Genomic DNA, 7,600 nt, shown 5'->3' with positions numbered 1-7,600 from the left:
GGGACATGTACACACCGATGGAGTGGTACCAACCCTGGCCATCAATCTGATGGAATGGTACCAACCCCGCCCATCAATCTGTAATTGGTTTCAGCATAGAGAGAGGAGTTAGAGGGGTTATTCTGGGGAGGAGGTTTCTTTTTTTCAAAATTTTTTATGTTAATTACGTTTATATTAATTACTTTGTATCCCAGCTGTAGCCCCACCCTCATTCCCTCCCAATCCCACCATCCTTCCCTCATCTCCTCCCATGACCCTCTCCAAGTCCGCTGATAGGGGAGGTCCTTCTCCTCTTCCCTCTGACCCTAGCCTATCAGATCTCATCAGAACTGGCTGTTGTCTTCCTCTGTGGCCTGACAAGGCTGCTCCCCCATCAGGGTAAGGTGATCAAAGAGGCCACTAAGTTCATGTCAGAGACAGTCTCTGTTCCCCTTACTAGGGAACCCACTTGGATACTGAGCTGCCATGGGCTACATCTGTGCAGGGGTTCTAGGTTATCTTCATGCATGGTCCTTGGTTAGAGTATCAGTCTCAGAAAAGACCCCTGGGCTCAGATTTCTTGGTTCTATTGCTCTCCTTGTGGAGCTCTTGTCCCCTCCAGGTCTTTCTATCTCACCGTTCTTTTATAAGATTCCCTGCGCTCTCCCCAAAGTTTGGCTATGAGGCTCAGTATCTGCTTTGATACCCTGCTGGGTAGAGTCTTTCAGAGGCCCTCTGTGGTAGGCTCCTGTCATGTTTCCTGTTTTCTCTCTCTTCCAATGTCCATCCTGTTCGCCTTTCTAAGTGAGGATTGATCAACTTACCCAGGGTCCTCCTTCTTGCTTGGCTTCTTTAGGTGTATCTTTGGGGAGGAGGTTTCTGTAGGCAGCAGTTTCAGGCTATAAACATCTGGCATGAGGAACCTGCAAGTTGCTCCTTTTTTCACACACTGGTCAATCATTTCTAAATACTCATACTTGCACACACTGTCAACATTCACACTTCGGCCAGGAGAAGGTTCTGCCATACCTCTGAGACTAACACTTGGGGTAAGGCTTTGCCATTCCAGAAAGTCTGAGGCACTGGGTCCTTGACAATACACATTCACTCAGAACTTCTTCACACACTCAATCAAGGTTTCTGTGGCTTCACATCTCTTGAAGAGATTTTCTTTCTTTCTTCCTCTTCTTTCTTCTTCTCAGATTTATTTATTATTTATACAGCATTCTACCTGCATGTCTGTCTGTGCACCAGAAGAGGGCATGAGATCTCACTATAGATGGATATGAGCCACCATGTGGTTGCTGGGAATTAAACTCATGACCTTTGGAAGAACAGGTAGTGTTCTTAACCTCTAAACCATCTCTCCAGCTCTCTCACTCTCTCTCTTTTCCTTTCTTCTTTCCTTTCTTTTTTCTTTCTCTTTCTTTTCCTTCTTCTTCTGAGACAGGGTCTCTCTGCATAGACCTGGCTGTCCCAGAAATTTCTATGCGAAACAAGCTGGCCTCAAACTCACAGTGATCCTCTTATCTCTGCTTCCCAAGTGCTGGGATTTTAAAGGCATGCACCACTATGCTTGGCCTTGAAAAGATTTTCAAATGCAAGATATGAATTAATGTTTGAATTACATAAGTAATGGCTATTTTGCGAGTGTGGGGATTTTTTTCTGCTGTCACCTCATCAAACTGAGAAGGGTATGAAGTGGTTAGAGGACTGCATTGTCTAACTTCATCAGGCTCATAGAATTATAGGCTGTCAGAGTCAGCCACCATCCTAGCTATACATATAAAGAAACTGAGATTCAGAAGAAAAAAGTAAGCCCCAAATTTACATAACTGCCTATGAAGGGGAATACCCTAGCACTCTTTCCCAAGGTGTCAACTTCATTATGCTGAGATTTTCATTATTATTTTTTTTTCTCTGACTGAGTTCTAGCAAACATTCTTCCCACTTCTGCTTTCCTCACCACATCCCTAAATTACTAATGATATTTAACAATACTTGCTCCATACCACACGTACTAGAAAAAATAGTTTTGTATTATCATCTCACTAAATTATTGTTAATATTTGCATGATAAAACCGTAACTTGTTATCCTCCTAGCTACTTTTCTATTTATTTGATAAAAAGCTATGACCAGATGCAACTTACAGAAGGTCTTTTATGCTTATGGCTCCAGAGGCACAGGAATTCATCATGGATGGTAGGCATGGTAGCTGCAGCAGGAAGCTGAGCGCTTCCAACTTAAAACATGAAGCAGAGGCAGCAACTAGTCTTCAAATTCTCAAGGTCCATCTCCAGTGACACCCTTCCTCCAACAAGGCTTCATCTTCTAAAGCTCCGCAAACAGCACCACCAATTGGTGACCAAGCATTCAAATACATGAGCCTGTGGGGGACATGGAACTATGGACATGGTTCTGAAGATTCCTTAAGGATCCCAAGAGTCCCTACCTGGGGCACTTTGGGAGAAGGTAAAGAAAAGGCTGAGAGGCATCTGGGCCACCTCCTGATTAAAGCACCCATTATCATTTCCATTCTTTCTGAAGTGTTTCCTGTAACATTCCTGGTAGTGTTGATATGCTAATGATGAGTTCTTTCTGGTTTGGTGTGTATGAAAAAGTTGTTTCTGAAAGTTATCTTCAATGTCTAGACTTCTAGGTTGATCTAGGTTGATAGCTGTTGCTGATTGCTTCACAGTCTCCTGGTTCGACCAGTCTCCTGAGAAGCTGGCTCTCTCTCTTGTCTTTCTTCCTCTGTACTTCCTGTGCTTTTTTCCTCTGGGTCACTAAACATTTTTTCTTTATAGCACTGGTTTTAAGAAATAAAAAAAGGATTTATTTCATTTTTAATTAAATGTATATGTGTGTGCAGGTGTATGTGTGTGTGAAGAGGATGGGGAGAGGGTATATTCCTTTCTGAGTGCTGCAGGTAGGTGTCTATGCAGTCCAGAAGAGGGCGTTGGATCTTCTGGGGCTGGAGTTACAGGCAGTTCTGAGATGCCTAATGTGGGTGCTGGGAAAAGACCTAGACCTCTCTGGGAGAGCAGTATGTGCTCTTAATTACGAAGCCGCCTCTCCAGCCCCACATATTTGATAATTCTTTATTAAGTGCTAGATATTGTAACAATATCAAATTTTAGATTTGAACTTTTTACACTCCTCTTAATAATTTTGAGTGTTGTGTGTACAATAAATTTATGAGGAAATTGTTTACCATATTGAGATTTGTGTGCTTTTAAGTTGTGCTGAGTGAGATTAGACTAAGAGCTTTTAATTCTTCAGTATATATCTGTACTGATATCCAGAATCCTTTACATTTGGCCTTAAGAATGTTCTTTAATTTGGGGCATGGTGGTGCCTTTAATCCCACCACTCAGGAGGCAGAGGCAAGAGATCTCTGAGAGTTCAAGGCCAGCCTAGTCTACAAAGTGAGTCCAGGATAGCCAAGGCTACATAGAGAAAACCTGTCTCATAAAACAAAACAAACAAACAAACAAACAAAAAAGAATTTCTTTTAACATTTTATATAATGTATGTCATGAATTGTAGCCATGAATTCTTTTGATTTCTATGCCAGAGTTTTACCTGCTTTCATGACATGTTTTCTTTGAAAAGAATTTTAGATTTAGTGTGTTCAGTTTTACTGTTTTTTTTTTTTTTTTTCAATACTAAAGATGCTGTTTGTTTGCTGGGTTGCCATTGTGCTTTACTAGAATTTTGCAACAAGCCCCTTAGAGCCATTCCTTTTCAACATGGTCTTATTACTTGGCACAGTTTGCATTATGTTTCTCTTGTCTGAGGTTCACTGAGCACCTTAGATCTTTGTGTTTGTAGTTTTATCAAACTTGGAATATTTTAAGCTATTAATACTTCCAATTTTTTTTGCGCCTCCCTCTGATTCCATTTATAGCATATTGCTTAACAGTGCCTCACTTTATTAATAGTTTTTTTTCCTTTATTCATAATTTAAATGGTCTGTATTGAATGCCATCAAGTTTACTGTTCATCTTCTGCACCAGTTAACCCTCGCTAGTGAATCTTATTTCAGATACTGTATTTTCCAGTACAGCTTAGTTTGTTTCCATATGATCACAATGAGGAGAGATGTAGAACACACACACACACACACACACACACACACACACACACACACACAAAAGTGACTTCTGCTTTTAAAATCTTTTTATTGTGGCAGCCAGAAAGAACACTACTCAAACCCTTTGTTTTGAGAAAGTCTAAGTGATGGATGACTTAGCAGCTGTTCTCTGAATTCACCATTGTGTTTGCATTTTTAATGGGCTTTCCTAGCCGGTGATGGACTGTGGTATGAATATTAATGCAGGCCTTTGCCTGCAAGATGCAGACTCCTTTGATGGGTGACTTTGACTGGATGGCTCCCCAGTGGCGTGGCTGGCACAGCAGTGTGAGACCCAGCTAATCTAATCCTTTGCTCTCCTCTTCCAGGGGTCAGATCTACTGCACTGGCTACCTGCTTTCTCCAGCTTTTGTTACTTTTTCTTTCACAGGCATCTTCTCAACACATCTTTGGCATCTGCTTCCTGGAGGACCCGAATTAACCTACTTACTATTGTCATTATTTTAGTTTTTATTTATAATCAGAAGAAGGGTTTCCAGATTGGTGTTTGAAGAATGGTGATCAATTTTTTTTTTTTGGCATTTTAAGGATGAGGGACTACAGAGCCAAGGTCCTTTTAATTAATTACCTTTTAAAATTAATTTATTTTTTGACAATTTCACCCATACACCCCTTCTGGTCACACTCATCTCGTCCCTCTCTCTTATCTTGCTTTCTCACCGTTTCCCCACGTTTGTCAAGTCCCCATGTCACTCTCATGTCTTTTTGTTTTGCTTCTTTTTTCATTAGCTAGTTAATGAATTACTTAATTTTGCATGTATGTTGGGAGAGGTGTGTGTAGCAACTGTGCATGTAGAGGTCAGACAGCAATTTTCAGGAGTTAATTCTTCTGGCCTGTGTGTATCCTGCGACCAAATCCAGGTCAGCAGGCTTTGCAGGGAGCATATTTAGCTGCTGAACCGCCTTGCTGGTTCTTCCCACGTCCTCCTTTTGTTTTGTTTTGGTGTGTGTTTTGTGACTCATTGCATTTAACCGGAGCTACTCAAAGGGTCACAGGTGTGAAGTTACCCATTGGAATATGGGTAGTTGGTCTGTTGCTTCCTCATTGAGGACAATAACTTTCTCCTCCCTCAGTAGCCCTGGATTGCCGTTAGCTCCTCTGGGTGGGGTTGGGGTACCGTGAGCCCCTCTCCCAACAATGAATGCATGTTTGTGGCTCAGTCTTGGTTGGGCCCTTTGTGAACAAATACAACTGTTGTGAGTCCATAGCTGTGCCTATGTCATGCACATAAGACAGTGTCTCACAGCCCTGGGCTCCCTTTTCTACAGCGTTCCTAGAAGCTTGGGTGGAGTGATGTGGTTGTCACGTTTAAGACTGAGCACTCAACAGTCACTCTCCCATAGCACTTTGATCAGCCACTAGTCTCTGCATTAACTGCTTTTCATTGCAAAGAGAAGCTTCTTATGAAGGCTGAGGACTGACTAGTCCAGGGATATAAACATATTTAGGAGGCATTTCAACAACATGTTTTTTTTTTTTTTTTTTTTGTGGAAAGATGATTTACTTTTCTGAAAAGCACTTTGTTACAACAAATGAATGATGAATGATGACAGTCATGAACACGAAGAACCCAGGAAACAGGATGAAAATGCATTGCTACCCTACGTCACCTCTAAGCAAAATAGCTCACGACTATTTTTTTAGTTCACACAAGCCAGCTGATAGGACTAAGCGAGCCTGTGTGGGATCTTGACCTAAGAACAGGCAAGCTCTCCACTGCACAGTGGCACGGATTAAGATTTACGATGGAAAGGTAAACTGGCCCACTTAGAGCTCCTTGTCAATTAAGAGAGAATAGATGTCAAAGAGTTGATGGTTGTAATGATAAAGAGAACCTCAAAGGTTCAAGCTGAAGTCAGTCTGAGGGAGCATAAACTTTACACAAGCAAAAGCCAAGCTTGAAGACAGTGATGGGTGTAGAGTCTCACACACATGGTAGAGCCAGGGCAGGAGGTCCCGCCATCTCCTGCTCCACCCAATCTGCCCTTCCTAAAGCTGGGCGGGGGAGAGTTTCAGGTAGGAGATCAAACTGTGAAGTGGTTCCTGACTTCCAAGGTTCTTACTCTTGAAACACATCATGGGTCATATTGGGAAGAGACATATTATAGGTTGCCTGTTTAGCATGGGCAAGGCCCAGGATACAATCTCAATCCCGCAAAAAAGGCCCACTGTTTTCAGTGTCTTTTCATATTTTTCCTCACTTGAGATTCCTTGAAACTAATGGGAATGAGGACAGCTGTTACCATTTTTTTTTAAAGTAATGCACAAAAATTTAACTTTTAGTTCCCTGACCAACTCATTGTTTAATGCATTGAGTTTTAGAGCACGATGGTGGTATTCTGTGCTTGCCTATCAGTTGGTACAATTTACAGTTTAACAAATACTCACTTTTACACAAAGATCCACATTCCATAGCTGGGAACCTATGAAAGCTCTGAACTGCACTCGAACGTTTGTTCGATCATGGTACATCTGGTACGGATCACCAGTTGCGCCTCTTCCAGAAAGACGTTGCCATTTTCTCTAGGAGTTTACTCTGGGTCTTGTTGCAGAAGACAAATTCTCTCACGTGCTTCTTTCTGGCAGTTGGCTTTTTCCATATTTTTCTCTTACAGCCAGCCTTTCTCCTTAGCCAAAGGCCAGAATGAAGTTGAAGGAACTGATGCACAGCAGCTTTTACGGTCTTTCTCTTGCCTTTCCGTGCACTGTAGTATGTTCGAGTTCTGACCGGTGCTTTCAGGACATTGGGAACCAATTCGGCCTCTCTATTAAGGACTGCTGCAGTATACCCATATGCCCAGTGTCTGACAGATGTGACAAGTCTCGGGGCAGAGGAAGCAACTGAAGCCTGAATATGTCTAAAATGAGTGGCACACAGTACCATTTAAGACAGGTATTCTTGGGACAGTTCCAAAAGGTTGAAGATGCCAAAACATTCAGGGGACATAATGTTCCTGAAGCGCTCTCACAGCACTGGTGAAGATGAAGGCCACCATCTTGCAAGCTGCCTATGGTGGCCACAGAGGCAACAACATGTTCATTAGGAAAAAAAAAATAGTTTTATACCTATTGTTTATGACCTCCCTAGTCATGGGCCTTTGGCCAGAATTACAGTATTGGGAAAGAACTCCCTTCTGTGGAATGGGCCTCAGACATACCCCAAATCAGTCGGTGAACCCCATAACAGTTGTTCCATTATTGTGTCAATGAGCACTTCTTACCTGGAAAGTTGGTATTATAGCTTGCAAAGTCCAAACCTAAGGAAGAGTATTGACAGCTTTTCCTTCTTAACAACCTTCCTAGCAACTTCTGGTACTATGCAGGTTAGCCAGCAGAGGCAGCTTCCTGCTCAGTTCCAGCATGATTTCTCTGTATTCTGTAACTGAACTGTATGGAGTCTTCAGCAAGAGGATCTTACCAAGTAATTCGGTGGGCAGCCAAGATCAACAGCCATAACCTGGA

At 42.2% G+C, this 7,600-nt stretch overlaps 1 pseudogene; it reads right to left on the bottom strand.

Moving 5' to 3' along the window:
• Window positions 1–6,511: 6,511 nt before the first annotated feature.
• LOC129681355 (39S ribosomal protein L35, mitochondrial-like) lies at window positions 6,512–7,134 on the bottom strand (annotated as a pseudogene).
• Window positions 7,135–7,600: the final 466 nt, after the last annotated feature.

The sequence above is a fragment of the Psammomys obesus genome, unplaced genomic scaffold (genome assembly GCF_907164565.1).
Source record: "Psammomys obesus unplaced genomic scaffold, mPsaObe1.curated_primary_1811, whole genome shotgun sequence".
NCBI lineage: Eukaryota > Metazoa > Chordata > Mammalia > Rodentia > Muridae > Psammomys > Psammomys obesus.
The sequence above is the reverse complement of the archived record's forward strand: the minus strand, read 5'-3'. Positions and strand labels throughout refer to the sequence as shown.